At 33.5% G+C, this 17,082-nt stretch overlaps 1 pseudogene; it reads left to right on the forward strand.

Annotated features, from left to right (window-relative positions):
- Positions 1-9,152: 9,152 nt before the first annotated feature.
- On the forward strand, positions 9,153-10,205 carry LOC120130561 (annotated as a pseudogene).
- Positions 10,206-17,082: the final 6,877 nt, after the last annotated feature.

Genomic DNA, 17,082 nt, shown 5'->3' on the forward strand with positions numbered 1-17,082 from the left:
CAAGTTAATTACGTTACATGCATCTCTTGTTGAGAGGAGCTTATACTAAAATTGTTGTCAAGATTTTTGTGTATATAAATTATTTGAGTTTAATATTAGATTTTTGTGTAATAATTATTTGAGTTTAATATTGGATTTTTGTTAACCCTTTCTTTAATCAATTCTTTAACCTATTTTTCTCTAAAAGTTTTTGTGTTGCCTGCCTTTTCACTCTTTATTTTTTTAAGTAAACAGAAGCATCAATTTTAAAATTGGTTGTCTATAGTTGGTGGTTATTAATTTCTCATTTTTTATATTATCTTTTTTTTCTGAGTTTTTATTTTTATTTTGAATGAGATTAAACGCTTTTTTTGTTCTTGTGACACATGAATTCTTTGTTCTTGTGGCATGAACATTATGTTTTTTGATAGTTTTCTATATACCTTTGCGATCTCTTTGATGTTACATAAATCATCACGACATTTATTTTCTCATTAGTAAAATGTTGTTTGTTAATATAATCATAATTGTGTAGCGGACCAGCCTGCCAGATAATTTGGATTGCTCACACTCCTTTATCACTTACAAGCGTCTAGTTCGACAGAGACACATGAGATTTTATGAAAGTTTAGTTCTTTTGATATTTGTCGTCATTCTCAATGAAATGTTCCATTTTTCTTTGTACATTTGGGTTTACTACTTTTATTTTTGAACGAGTTATTGTGACGATTGTCTCTAATTTTCTCTTTATATTTGTACATTGTTCTTTCATTGTTTTTATTAATGAAATACAATGGTGATTGTTAAAAAAATATTTGAGTTTAATTGAGTAAAATATAAATTTTGATTCCATCATTTTAGTTAAAATTTAATTAGCTAAAACAAGTTAACTATTTCGAAACTCAGAATTAAGAAATTTGAAATTTTAGGTTTAATAAATCAACAAGAAAATTCGAAAGACTCAAATCTTATTGTTGTTTATTAATGCAAAAAAAAAATGCATTGTATAGGCTAGAAAACTTTAATCTTGATTAGAATAGTAAAAATGTATATATAATAAATTTAATCTAGACTGAGAAACTAGAAAACAAATGAAAAATAATATTAATTTATCTAAGTATCTTAATAAAAGATATTGAATTTGATTATAAATTAAAAAGTCATAATAAATAACTATTCTCATATTAAATTCATATAAAAAAAATTTAATCTTTTAATATTCATTAAAACGAATATAACTTTAGTTTCAAACATTGAATTGACTTCTTTCACAAATTTGCTGGAAAACAAAGAGATAAGAATATACCTCAACTTCAAAAGTGATTAAATTCATCAAAAAAAAAAAAGCATTGTGTGTTGATTGATGTTTAACTGAGTAGCCAATGAAAAATATAACAGTTTTTAAAATTTAAAAAATTTAATTCAAACTAAAAAGCAACACAATAGTTAGTTGAAGAATCAAATTTGACTTCTTTCACAAATTTGCTGGAAAACAAAGATAAGAATATACCTCAACTTCAAAAGTGATTAAATTCATCAAAAAAAAAAAAGCATTGTGTGTTGATTGATGTTCTTAACTTGAGTAGCCAATGAAAAATATAACAGTTTTTAAAATAATTTTTAAAAAATTTAATTCAAACTAAAAAAGCAACACAAATAGTTAAGTTGAAGAATCAAATGAAAATTTATAAAAATAATAAGTCTAAAATAAACTCAATTTATTTTTTTCCGAAGGAAACCTATCAACCTCGAATCAAATTTCTAATCAATCTCGAGATTCTAACATCATCTTTAGACAACCCTAATATACGGTTAAGAAAATTTATTACAGAAAATATTAATATTTTTTAATATTTTTGATAAAGTGTTATCTAAAATATTATTTTTTATCGTAAATATTAATTTTACTACCTAATTTCTAATATAAAAAATAACATTTTACCCCAATATTAACATTTAGGATAGAAAAAAATAATGGTTTTAAGTAACGCCTTACCGAAAATGTTAAATATTTTAGGTAGCGTCCAATATTAATATTTTCGGTAAAAAAAATAATGTTTTAAGTAGCGTTTTACTAAAACTGTTAAAAATATTAATATTTCCGGTAAGATATTTCCTTAACCGTATATTAAAGTTGTCGTACCTAAGATATTCTATTAATACTAATGCAAAACAACAGCATTATTAGCTGGTTATCAATTATACTAATATTTTTTTTGAGAAAATAACCTCAGTGACCAAAAATCCCATATAATATACGATTTTAACCAACTTTTTCCGGATTTGCCAAAATGACCAACAAAATCGCAATGTGATCGCTAATTCGCAACGCGATCTCCATTATCGCAAATTCGCGTTGCATTTCGCGTTGCGATAGTTGAAAATTGCGTTGCGATTGTCTACAGTGTCGTTGCGATTTTCCCAATTCGCAATGCGAATAAGAAAATCGCAACGCGAATTGGGAAAATCGCAATGCGATACTGACTATCGCAATGCGATAATACAAAATCGCAACGAGATATTGACTTTCGCAACGCGATACTGACTTTCGCAACGCGATAATACATAATCGCAATGCGATTTTCTAAGCGCCATTAGTATCCTGGCCAAGTATTTTATTTTTAAATTCCAAACACGAATATTAATATATTGGAACGCTGAACCGTCCACAGTATATCCCGTAATCGCAACTCATAACCTAAAACCTAAAATCACAACAGTCCCATCTCCATCTCTCACTCTCTCACCCATCTCCGACGAAATCCGTCCCCATCTCCGGCGAAATCCGTCTATCTCCATCTCTCAGAGCCACCCTCACAATCAGAAATGGAAAATCAACCAACGAGGGTTAGTTTTTTTAATTATTTTCTTTTTGAAATTTTTGCATTATTATTAGGTTTTTCATATTGAAATTGATGATAAGTTTACTGGTAATTTCAATAATAGATTAACCATTTCACTTAGATTGCTTATTAAATCAACCGAGAATTGCAACGCGAAATGAAAATCGCAACGCGATTTTAGTTTCACGTTGCGATTCTCTCGTTGCGATAGTCAAATTCGCGTTGCGATAGTCATTTTCGTGTTGCGATTTTCATTTTCAGAAACTATTCTTCTTCTGCAAATTGAAAACTTGAATGAATTGCATTACTTCAACCAAAAAACAAAGACAAATCGAAATTCACAGTGTTGCAAATTTAAGTTTGAAGAATAAAACTACTACTCTTTATGTTTATTATGTTTTTGGTATATCTTCACAGTGTAGTTTTTGGTATATCTAACTTAGTATGTTTATTGTTTTTGTAGAACTTTTATTCGGCTCAATTGACCTTAAGAAATAAAGTCATTCTGGCCAAAACAATTGCGTCGAACTTTCACCTGCACAAAGAAAAATGTTTGAGGATACATGCTTCGGGCCATGGCTGAAAGTACAACATCCCGGTGGAGATGCGATGTTGACACACCTGTTTCTTCAAACCATGACTAGCGATCTACCAGAGACTATACAACGTCGTGATGAAGAGATATGGTTTGATTTTCCACCGGCGTATACGTGTTTTGGGCGGGAGGAGTTTGCTTAATCACCGGTCTACGCTTCGGACACGATGATGTAGGTCGGTACACTAGACACATTACCCGCCCATCATGGCTATCCCGAGTTTTTCCTGAGCTGGAGAGGTCGAATCTACACGTAGAAGACCTGACAAGATTGTTGAATAAGAAAGATGGTTTTACTCGGATGGATGACGTCGATGTTGTCAGAGTATGCCTTCTAATTCTTTTGCATACCGGCATTTTAGGCAGAGAGGCCAGACAACCTATTCCAAATGATCTAATCAAATTGGTAGAAGACCTAAATGCGTGGAACCTGTTTCCGTGGGGCTCATATTTATGGAAAGCTACATGGAATAAGTTATCGTCTGCCTTGGATGATCGAAAAAGTTTGCATGGCGATGGTTCCAAATACACTTTGACAGGCTTTATTTGGGCCTTTAAGGTAAGAATTTTTATATAATGTTTCCAAAATTATAAGTAATTATTTAACAATTACTAATGTTTGTTATTATATTGTTTGTAGATTTGGATATTGAGGCATTTCCCGCCATGAAGACATATGCAATAAAAACTTCAAATGATTCCCAGGGCTATTTCCTGGAAGAGGAAACGGACCTTGCAATGGGAAGATTTACTAGGTATACGACAATAATAATGTAAGTTAACATAAATACTACCATATGTTTATAAATAAGTTATTACTAGTACACATTTAACTTTGTTTGAGCTTTTATATTGTTAGGAGGCCAACACTCCTCTACAGAGGCTGACACCCATGAAAGCTGAGCTTGTCACTGATTGGTGGCAAGCTAGTAAGCGTTTTTTTGATGGAACGGTTGATGAGCAGCCTCCACTTCGGGAGCCTCACCTCGCCCCAGAGCTATCACCTTACCCAGAGCCATCATCTGATCGACCGACTATACACCTCCACAACGACAGCCATCACCTATTATGTCACATCATCGAGCCTCTTCTCCACCATCACCGTAAGATAGGTGACCGGCAAAGATGCCACGACGTTTATCTCCATGTTCTCCACCTCCACCTCAACGGGATGAGTTAGGGGAGTTACGTGATGAGGACAATGCCTTGCGTGAGGAGGTCGATACTTTACGCAAAGACGATGGTGCATAGCGTGTTGAGGTGTCTACATTACGCGGTGAGGTAGCCGCTCTACGTGATGGTAGCATCGTGCAGAATGAGGTTCATACTCTACGCAACGAGATAAGTTTAAGATTTTTCATACTCGTAATTCATTCGGTTGCTACCAATACTGCTAAAATGTTTTTGTAGTATTTGTTTTTGGTTTTGTTTTGTCTTTTGGTTGAAGTAATGCAATCCATTCAAGTTTCAATTTGCAGAAGAAGAATAGTTTACTTTCGCAACACGAAAATGACTATCGCAACGCGGAAATGGCTATCGCAATGCGAAATGAAAATCGCAACGACAAAATCGCAACGCGAAATGAAAATCGCAATGCGATTTGTGTTTCGCGTTGCGATTTTGTCATTGCGATTTCATTTCGCATTGCGATTTTGTCGTTGCGATTTTCATTTCGCATTGCGATAGCCATTTCCGCATTGCGATAGTCATTTTCGCGTTGCGATTTTAAGTTTGTGTTGCGAAAGTAAACTATTCTCTTCTGGAATGTTATATATGTTGTCCTTTTAAATGTTTATATAAGTGCTTACTTCTGGAATGTTATCTAAGCATTTTGTGAACTATGATAGAATAATGAGTTGGGTGAATACAATGCTAGTTTGAAACATATTTGTCTTTGTTTAATATCATGTCTGTTTATTTACTGATTTATGTATTAATTTTTTTTTAGCGGCCCGATAAGGTGGATGCTTTACGTCGGGTTTTCCTTGCACGATGGAGTTCACGCATCAGACGGCGTGGACGTGCTATTACGTCTCCGTTCACCCCAATGGTGCAAAGACTCCGCAAGAAGAAGCCCGACTCACCTGTCATCCCTCAAGAGTCCCCTCCAATCGTTCAAGAGGCCCCTATCCTCCCTCAAGAGTCCCCCCACCGTTCAATAGGCCACTGTCATCGTTGAAGAGGTCCCTCCCACCATTCCAGAGTCCGATTCACATGGGGTAATATATCGAAGTATTGAGAAACCCCTACCGGTTCCGGACATGATGGATGAGAGTTGGCTCTCGTATGAGTTACCGGCTAGTACCCTTCCGGTATCTGAAGTGGAGAGGAGACAACTACCGGAAACAATTGTGGATAATACCCTTTGGGCTAAGACCGCAGTTGATTTTTATCTACATGAGCGGAGCCAAGGGTGTTACACTGACATAAGCAAACTCAACGATGAAATATTTTTGTTGCTTGATCGGTCTTGGTGGGTGTGCTATTAGGGGTTGAAGACAGTGGCTATTTCGATGGGGAGGTAAGTCTTATATTTATCTATATATGATTTTGATTAATTTTTTAAAATTAATGTAATTCACTAATATATGTATTTTTTGTAAACAGCATATCGATGCGTGGGTGTCACGTCTACTATAATAAGGAAGCTTAGGAAAATAAAAAAATTCGCGATATACATAATGCCGGCGGCTTTTCACGCAGTTCACTTGAAGAATCAACGAGATGAATCATTTTCGTTGGGCAATGGACAAGCTAAACTTTATTCTGCATGGTGGGAGGTCGATAAGGTTAGTGTTTTTTTTAAATTTTTAAAGGTGTTCATAAATAGTGCGCAAAAAATGAATTATTACTTATGATTGCAGGTGTTTATCCCTTTTGGAACGTCGTCATTGGCTTCTCGTCCAACTTCAGCTCCCATCCCTGAAGATAATAGTGTATGACAGCATGATAAATTATATATCACTGTCTGATTTGAGAGATGATCAAGGGATGGAGCTCTCATTTGGCTAAATTCTTGGATGGGATTAATTATTGGACTCATTCTGGACACAAGAAGCCAAAGAAGTTCAATGTCACAGTTGTCAGAGACGAGATCGCGCCACAACAATCGCCGGGAGCCAAAGGGGATTGTGGTCCTCTCGTATGCTTGTGCTTGGCGCGTTTGACAACGGGAAACACAGAGTTTCTACCTCCCATCGATAGAGATAGAGCTGTGTAGGCTTGTGGTTTCGGCATTATATGGCTAGAGCAATATATTCGAGACGCTGCCTACCTGCATCCGCCTTATGAAAGTGTCATTGTTAATTGGTAAGTCAAATGCAAGTTTTTAACATAATACTCCTTTTGGTTTGAAAATGTTTGGTTAAGTACCTAGAATTCAATATTTGCTGTTTGTAGGTTTTAGATGTGTAGGAAGTCTTGTTTGAGCAAATGTTTGGTTTCTGCAGGTTAATCCTTAAGTGAGCTGCGTGAAATGGATGTACGGGGTCACAAAGTTGTTGATCTTGATTCAATTATTTATGAAGAAATAAGAATTATTATTATTTTTTGATTGTTTAATTGATTTGTAAATGATTTGTAAATGTTGATTTGTTTAATTGATGTGTACATAATTCTTATTTGTGTTTGTTTAATTGATTAAAATGTAATAGGTGATTTGTTGATTTTCAATCTGCATTATGTTAAAGGCAAAACAGACTATCGCAACACAAAACTGATTATCGCAACGAGAGAATCGCAATGCGAAATGAAAATCGCAATGCGATTTTCATTTCGCATTGCGATTTTCTCGTTGCGATAGCCATTTTCGCGTTGCGATAGCCATTTTCGCGTTGCGATAGCCATTTTCGCGTTGCGATAGTCAAATGAATGTCTAACACCATGAACATTCTCCCATGACCATCCAAAACACAAATCTATCCAACTGATCAACATTAGATGATTTCATGGTTGTAAATTAATTTACTAAACAAACGAGCTGCGAAACTAAGACCTGTGCCGGATGGGGAAGGATGTAGGAACGGATGTCGCCAGAGAGAGTGAAAGATGAGATGGAATGAGTGCGATTTAGAGATTTAGGTTATGAGTTGTTGCTGCTGCGTAGATATACCCAAAAAATTTGTGTTGCGAAAACTAAAATCTGTTGCGAACTTTGAAAATCGCATTGTGATTGTATTATCTCGTTGCGAAAGTCAGAATCGCGTTGCGAACGACACTGTAGACCATCGCAATGCGATTTCCAACTATCGCAACGCGAAATGCAACGCGAATTTGCGATAATGGAGATCGCGTTGCGAATTAGCGATCGCATTACGATTTTGTTGGTCATTTTGGTAAATCCGGAAAAAGTTGATTAAAATCGTATATTATAAGGTATTTTTGGTCACTAAGACGATTTTCTCTTTTTTTTCATATTAAAAGCTTTGGAAAATTGAACGATGTCAGATAGGATTAATATATTTATCTTAAGGATAATTTAATTAAATTATTAAAGGCCAGTAAATGTATTATATGAGCATATTAAAATATCACTTGACAGGTCACATCTAATTATAATTTTTATAACCAAAATTGGAACTTGTGAGGTTCTAGCTCGGTTCAAATTTTAAATAAAATTAATATTATATAATATTTAATATAAGCAGATAAAAGACTGAAACCTACTTCTGTTTCACGAATGTGATATATTATAATTTTCTCAACTAATCCGTTAGTTTTATTCGAGAAATAAACATTTTTAACTATATTTCAAGTAATGGTTGTGTTTCTTAATCTCACTCAAACCCCTCAATATTAGGTTCTAAAAAAAAATACTATATCCCTCCCCACTAGCTTTACGATATAAAACCTCCCATCCACTCCAAGAATATTTTTAATACATGTGCATGCCATGCCATACCATCCATCCATCCATCCATCACCACCATTAAAAAATCAAACCACTTTCATTATTTTAAAACACCCTTGATGCTATACTACTTTATTTCAATACTTCTATTAGTAAAAAGTAGTCCTAATAAGAACGAAAATAGACAAATAAATGAAATGAAGGACAGTCAATAATCAATATTCGCTCAAATAATATAATTAAATTGACAAATTATATCTCATCTATGGCGTCACAATAAACTGTAAGACATTATTAAAAAGTATTTTTTTCTTAAAATGTATATTATTGAATAAATATTTATTTATATTGACGTAATAATAATTAATATCAAAATCCTTTTATTTAAATAGAAAAAAGATAAGGAGAGAAATACAATGGTGGTGCGACGACCATCCGCGGAAACAAGGAGCCGCTCTCGCCTAAGACTTTGGAATTTAACCTTGGTCAGTCATCAACGCCATTTCTATTTCCCAATCCCAACAAACACTTCACCGCATTTCCCTGTAAACGCACTCAGATATTTATAAATTTATTTTCTTATATTATTAATATTTATAAATTTACTTGAGTATAATTTGTTATCTGCTTTATTTTTTAAAATTAAATATTATAAAAATAATTTATTTATTCAAATTCAAATTCAAATTCAAATAATAATAACAATACTTAGTTTTAATGTAATTAATAATAAATAAAATCGGTTCTTAAAAAATAAGATTAGACATTAAAAAAATATTAATATGAAATATAGTCAGAAAACACCCACTGGCAAAGTAACCCAACCCCCTAACCCTTGAGTTTGATTTCAACCCCTTTTGGTCCCTTTAAAACCCTCCAAAATTTCCCTTCCTTCTTCTTCCCTTACCTTTGCCGGTTCCATTTCCCCATTTTACGTTCTCACCTGTTTCTTGCAAGGAATCGGTCAGCCAGTCAGCTTCAAAATATTGTGCTTCACCTTTATGCTAAGGGTTAGCTGTTGTTCTGTTGTTGAGCCATGAGTTGCAACGGTTGCCGAGTCTTACGAAAAGGATGCAGCGAGTCATGTATTTTACGTCCATGTCTGCAATGGATCGACACCCCCGAAGCGCAAGGCCATGCCACCGTCTTCGTCGCCAAGTTCTTTGGCCGTGCCGGCCTCATGTCCTTTATCTCCGCCGTTCATGAATCTCAACGTCCTGGTAATCTCGTTTCTTAATATTTTGTTTCTGGGTTTTCATTTGATTTCGAATTCTCATCGGTTTCTTTTATATATATATATATATCAGCTTTATTCCAGTCACTGTTGTTCGAAGCTTGTGGGAGAACGGTGAATCCTGTGAACGGAGCCGTTGGGCTTTTATGGACGGATAACTGGCATGTTTGCCAATCTGCGGTTGAAACCGTCTTACGAGGAGGAACTCTAAGGGCGATGCCTGAACTTATGGCTTCCACACCACGATCCGATAAAACATCGGAAGCTACGATTACGTACATGTCGAAGTTGCAAGAAACGGCAACGAATCTTAACTCAAACTGTCGGTTTTCCTGTTCGAGATCTAAGGCTTCACCCAAGCGTATAAGAGTGGAAGAAATCAGTAAATTTCAACCTTCCGATCTAGATCTTTGTCTGACTTCAAGCTCCAGGGAAACCGGCTCTCGGATAAAAAACGACCCGGCACACCGTCGTTGAACTCGGAGGAATCTGACACGACGACGTGTTTTCAAAGTGGGTTTGCAGATCAAACAGAAGAAGCAGATAAAAAATTATTGAACTTGTTTGTCTGAAGAGGAAATGAAAAAGAAAACAAAAGTTTTCTTTTCTCAGTGAATCTAATTACATTGAAACGATCTTGTCTTGTTGTAATATTCACCTGTCCCTCCACATCTTCTTCGAGAGATTTAGATAATGTTTTTTGTAGTCTGGGGAGAGTGAAATTTTCCGGCGAGTTTTTTTTTTGGTAAACAACCGTCACTGGATTTCTCTCCTCTTTCTTTTCTTCTTTTATTTACAGTGTAAAAGCTGTTAAACGGGAGAGAAAATGAGAGTTGATCGGTGATTCATAAGATCGTCTCTATTTTTGTTTAGACTTTGTAATGTTTTTCTTCTTTTCTTTGTGTTTCGTGCTGAATGCACAACCCGAATAAATCTGAATGTACTGCAAAATTTCCCTACATTATGGTTTAAATTAAATATTTCTAAATATCACAGTTACTGCTGTGAAAGTTGATTAATATTTTAAACCAATGACAAAAGATTATGAATTGAAGGTAAATCAGCATCTATAACCGGAGAATATATAGTCCGGAGATTATATCTCTTAAGATTAAATGAACAATAAATTAAAATTTTACTTAATGAAATCAAAAGTTAATTTAAAAATAAAATTGTAAATGAACTCTTCAAATTTATAGTTTGAACTCTACTATTACAATAATTATAAATTTATAAGTTATGTTTAAAAATTATTTAATTTAAATATTCTAGTATTTGATAATATTTTGTACCTGTAAAATGAAAGAAGAAAATGGCATCCTACCCCAGCAAATGAATATTATAACTGTGCAGTTTGACTTCAAATACGTGGCGATGAGTGTATGTGGCCCTTTTCATTTGGGAAAAGAAAAAGACAGCCAAAATGCTTGGGCAGAACCACTAAAAGGGTAGACCGTAAGCACTGTACCTTTCAATGCCATCCGTTTATCCCCTCAAAGACGAATGTTCATCCATGGTCATTGCATCGTGTCCCCCACATTCCAGTAGCAGCGCGTCATCCAAATTACAATAATAAAATGAAGAAACATGCAGATGGCGTCATCCATCTACTTTTCTCCTCATACTTATCCACAGCATCTAGAGTTCACATAGAAAGAAGAAGAACGAAAGGAATTCCAAGCAATGAGGCCCTTTCCGGCGCTAGACAGACATATAGCTGTGATTGCAGCAGGCGGCACTTGGAGTGCTCAAAGAGGCGTTAGAATGTACCAATTGGCAGGGGCAGGGGTGGAGGATACCTTGGATTCGCCGAGAGTTGATTACATCACAGAATCAGACAAATGTTTTTTCTTTTTATTAAAAAGAAAACAATATCTATTGTTTTGTTTTCGAAAAGATTATATCATTTCAACTTGTTAAATGTGTTTATTTTGTATATTTGATTGATTGATTGATTAATTAATATTATATATACAGAGAGAGTAAAGTGATTTTTATTTTAATTTCTTATTCATAATTTAAATTCTAAATTTTATTTAAACTTTCGGATGCTCATATTATCTTTGAACTCTCTCAATTCAGCAAAGAATAAAATAATTTATTTGGCTTGTTCTCCGAAATTGTTTGATAACTAACGAGAAATGCATTTGACGTGGCTCTGTGTTGGATCCAATTTATGGGCACGACCGCCAGACGACACTACACGTCCTCTGTAACTATTATGTGACCCGAGGCATCTGGTTAACTCTTATTCCCCCTGATCACGCTGATGATTTCTTTGGTTGCTCCGTTGACAAATGGCTTGATGATAATTTATGTAATATATATGATGCCACACACGATAATATACTTTATAATCTCCTATTTTTCTCTTTATGGTGATAGATTTGGAAGCGACACAATAAATTCGTCTTCACCGAATCTTGCTCACCTATATCTGACATCGTCTGTCTTATCTCTTTCTGACCCCTCCACTTCGCAAGCCTCCCCTCTAAGGTTCACGCTCCTCATCAACACCAACTGGAGTTCTTTGTGTGGACTCCACCTCTGTGAAACTGGATTCGATTGAACGCAGATGTCTTGGTGTCATCTATCACTGGTTTCGACTATGTTGAAGGAATGTTTCACACTAGCGATGATGGTTGGATCATTAGATTTCAGAAAGCTTTCGATATTGTCATGCTTTTTCAAGTCGAATTGTGGAGCCTCTACGATTGTCTTCAACTAGCATGGACCCACGATTATAAATGGCCCAAAGTGCTATCGAATTGTGCAGAAGTCGTTAAGTTAATTCTTGCACAGAGCAGAAACTTTAACCCTCTCTCATTGGTAAAAGCCATATCTTTTATTCAAAATCAAACTTAGTTTACTAAGATTCTTTGAATTTCATCGGCTGGTGACGATGTTCGTTCTTGAATACTATTGAGTTTCATTGCTTAACTCTATACCATCCAACATCTAACTACTTATTTCAAAAAATATATGAAAACCTCTACATTATAAAACTTTTCATATTTTAATCATTGGTTTGATGCCACCTCTCAATTAAGAAAACTATCTATATTTGTTTGCGGAATATGGAGTAGCCCCGGAAGGTTTGGTTCATATTGATAATCCAAAGTGCATATGCCATTTACCTTTGTTTTTATTTTCAATATTGATGGGATTTGAGGCTCAAAGAAATCAACTTAAATTGTTGCCAAGTGGGGTGAATTGATCTTTTTTTTAATTTTTGGGAATTAAGGAGAAAAGATAGGAAAATTGGCGCAATGATTTATAGTGGTTCAATTTCCTCAATGAAGTCTACATCTACTAGCTTAGCTCATTACTAAGGATTTCAAACAAATTCACCAATTTGTTCTTTCTTTTTCTAGGCTAAGATAGAACTAAAACTCCTTTCACAAAAAGATAAAGAAATATAAACAAGAAAACATCCAAAAGGTAGATGTTTACAAATTAAGCTCACAAAAACACTCTATATACAAGAGAAAAGGAAAAATAAGATTGAAAGGGCTTTTCTATTGATATGGATTGCTTGGATAGGTGTTGTAACCTTCTTCGAGTGTCGTCAACTTGTTTTTATATGTTGGAATGAGTTTGTAGTCATTTATAACCGTTGGGAATGTTTTGGAGCCATTAAAACCCTTAATTTTGAGTATTAAATGGTCACCTGCAACTTTGGTATTGATACTGCAAAGTTGGTATCAAGTCTGAGCATGAAAAACATCAAATTTGTAGTCGTTGAAGCCTCGGTATCGATACTGTTTGAAGGAGTATCAATACTCACCTTCTAGTATCGATACCAACACTGTGACATTGATACCAAAAAAAAACCTTCTGGAATATCAATCTCGAGACTGCCATGTTGGTCTCGAGACTAGCTAGGGTTTTTGGCAAATTTCAAGAGTTTTGAGATTTAGAACAATGTTTAAAAGTTTGACAAAGTTTAGAAAATATCTAGGACATATTTTCAAATTAATTTGGTTTTTGAATTATTTTTGAACCATTTGAGCAAATTTAATTTAGTACAAAAACATTTTTCCCTTATTTGTTATATCAAAATATAGGTTTAACAATATTCCCTTTCTTGATATAACAAAACCTTTGAAAAAGTAGTTTTTGGCAAAAGCTCCCACTTATTAAAACAAGGGTTGAATATGAGAATTAATATGGAACATATTTAAGCTCTCCCTATTTCATTATTGAAATTGAAATTTTCAAACAAATTATTCTCTCCTTTTTTATATAAAAAATAAATCAAACTTTAAGGTACAAAATGACAATGGAGAGTAAGTAGAAATTTTTACATAAAAATCATTTGTAAAATTAAAAGCTCCCCCTCGACAAATGTATTAAAAATTGACTTTGAAAGCTTGACACTTAAAAAAACTATTAAATTTCAACAAAGATGAGCAAACATGTTAGTAACACATGAAATTCAATAAATCTAAGTCTATATTACTTTATACAATATTAATATTAGACGTTAAAGTTCATATACATAAAACTATCCAAAATTGTTATGTATTTGAAAATATTGATATCAATTTTTAGAGAGACGTCATTTACAATAAAACTTGCATAAACATTTAAATTTGAGATCAAAAATAAAAGTTTATAAAAAACATTAAATTCATATTTGACAAAAAATCATTATGATGAACAAATTTTTTTTATGAAAAATCATTAAAACATTAAAATGTTCACCACAATACATTTTAACATACATGAGATAAAAAAACAACATATAATCATTTATGTTCAAAACTCATGCATGCATAAAACAAAATATGCAACCAATATATTAAAAAAACATTAAGCTTAGAGGTTACCCATTCCTCATTTTGTGTGCCTAGAGCATTTTAATTTCTTCACTTGTGTCACCATTGCTCCCACACATCTACAAGAGACATTCATTTAGATTTTGGTATCCAAGTTGCTCTGGACCCTTGATTGTTAGCGCTAATGTCCCTTGCTCCCTTAAGAACTCATACTTGTCTAATTTTAAAATGTTTTAAGTTTTAAAGGACAAGTATGTTCCATGTGACCATGAAAATGACAATGTGAGCATTTTGCCATTTTTAAACATGATGAATTGTTTTGAGAAATTATTTCTTTTTTTCTTTTGTTAAACATTCAAACTTTACTTTTGAATCAAGATTTTATTTTTCTAAATCATTGATTTTGAGTTTTGAAACTTCAAAATCATTTTTCAAAATTTCATTTTGTTTTTCAAAATCTAATTTTGCTTTCAAAAGAAAATCATTTTAAATTTTAAAATTAATTTCTTATATTTGGAATTCATTATCTCAAATTCCAAATACAATTCATCGTAGGCTTCTTGTAACTCTTTAAAAGAATAAAAATTTAAATCACACGAGTTAAAAGTTACCCTTAAATCTTCTTCGATGGCCATGAGACATAGGTTGACAACTTTATCTTCATCATTGGAGTCTTCTTCATCACTCCAAGTCGCCACAAATGCCTTCTTTTTGCTTGATCCCTTATTCTTTAGGACGAGACATTCATATTTGGCATGTCTCGTTCTTTGACACTCAAAGCACACCAGGTGACACTTCCTTTTACTCGATTCATGCTTCACTTCTTTTCCTTTGGAATACATGAATTTGGAGAATCTTTTGAAGAGCTTGACCATCTTTTCTTCTTTATACTCTTCTTCACTTAAGATGTTTTCATTTTGGGTAGAGGATTTCAAGGCCACACCTTTTTCTTTATTTTTCTCTTTCTTATCTTCTTCTTGTTCTTCCTCTTTTTTCATCATTTCATGAGTAAGAAGGGAGCCAATAAGTTCATCAAGTGAGAGAGACTTTAAGTTCTTCACTTCGATGATCGTCATCTTCTTCGATTGCCAAGACTTTGGAAGAAAATATATCATCTTCCTAACAAGCTTATCGTTAGGGATGACCATATCCCATGAGACCATTGACAATCACAAAAAAATCTATTCATCAAAGTTTTGACGTCTTCACCCGGTTTCAGCTTGAAATTTTCATAGCTTTGATTGAGAAGACCGATTTTAGTTTCCCTCACATCATCGATTTCTTCATGAGTGACTTGGAGATTGTCCCAAATTTCTTTGGCATTAGAACAAAATGAGACTATTACATATTCATATAGGCCTAATGCACAGAATATGATGTGGATTGCCTTAGCATTTTGTTGGAACTTCTTCTTTTCTTCTTCACTCCAATTTTTCATCTTATTGGTTGGAGTTTAGTGACCTATTAAGATAGAGTTTTAAACATCTAGATCGGTGGCTTGAACGAAGAGCATCATTCTATTATTCCAATATGCATAATTTTCTCTATTGAAATAGGGTGGATTGTTGATCAGTTGAGAATCTTCGATGTAGTAAGTGCCGGAGGAAAAACCATATTCTCGGTTGAGTCAAAAATTGATAGAGCTCTTCTAAGATCTTCACAATATTGTTAAAACATCGATTGTGACATGTTCTTATACCAATTATTGAGATTTGAGGCTTGAAGAAATCAACCGAAATTGTTGCCAAGAGGGGGTGAATTGACATTTTAAATTTTGGGAATTAAGGAGAAATGATAGGAAAATTGGCTCAATGATATATTGGTTCAACTTTTTCAATTAAGTCTACATCTATTACTTTATCTCATCACTAAGGATTTTGAACAAATTTACTAATTTGTTCTTTCTTTTTCTAGGCTCAAGAGTAACCTTTACAAAGTCTTTATATTTTACAATAGCTAAGATAGAACCAAAACCCCTTTTACAAAATAAATAAATAAATGTAAACAAGAAAACCTCCAAAAGGTAGGTATTTACAAATTAAGCTCACAAAAACACTCTATGTATAAGAGAAAAGGAAAAACAAGATTGAAAGAGTTTTTCTCTTGATATGGATTGCTTGGATAGTTGTTGTAACCTTCTTCAATTGTCCTCAATTTTTTTATATGTTGGAATGAGTTTGTAGCCATTTCTAACCATTGGGTATGTTTTGGAGCCGTAAGAACCCTTAATTTTGAGCATTAAATGATCACTTGCAACTTTGGTATCGAAACCAAGAAGTTGGTATCGAGACCAAACATGAAAAAATTCAAAATTATAGTCGTGTAGGCCTCGGTATCGATACTGTTTGAAGGAGTATTGATACTCACCTTCCAATATCGATACCAATCATGGTACCGATACCAGAAAAGCCTTCTGGAATATCTGTCTCGAGACTGCCATGTTGATCTCAAGACTAACTATGGTTTTTGGCAAATTTAAGAGTTTTGAGCTTTACAACAATGTTTAAAAGTTTGACAGTTTAGAAAACATATAAGACATATTTTTCAAATTATTTTGGACTTTGAATTATTTTTAAATCATTTGAGTAAATTCAATTTAGTCCAAAAACATTTTGTCCTTATTTGTTATATCAAAATATAAGTTTAACAAATATCTTTAGATACATTTTTATATATTTCTTAATATATTGTGGGAATTGCGTGAAATTGAATAGTTAAGTGTTTATTTGTTTGAATTTTGATTGTAAAATTCATTTAGATCCGTTAGTTCAGGTCAAACTAATTTTTTAGTTATATAATTC

The sequence above is a fragment of the Hibiscus syriacus genome, unplaced genomic scaffold (genome assembly GCF_006381635.1).
Source record: "Hibiscus syriacus cultivar Baekdansim isolate YM2019G1 unplaced genomic scaffold, ASM638163v2 tig00110548_pilon, whole genome shotgun sequence".
Taxonomy (NCBI): Eukaryota; Viridiplantae; Streptophyta; class Magnoliopsida; order Malvales; family Malvaceae; genus Hibiscus; species Hibiscus syriacus.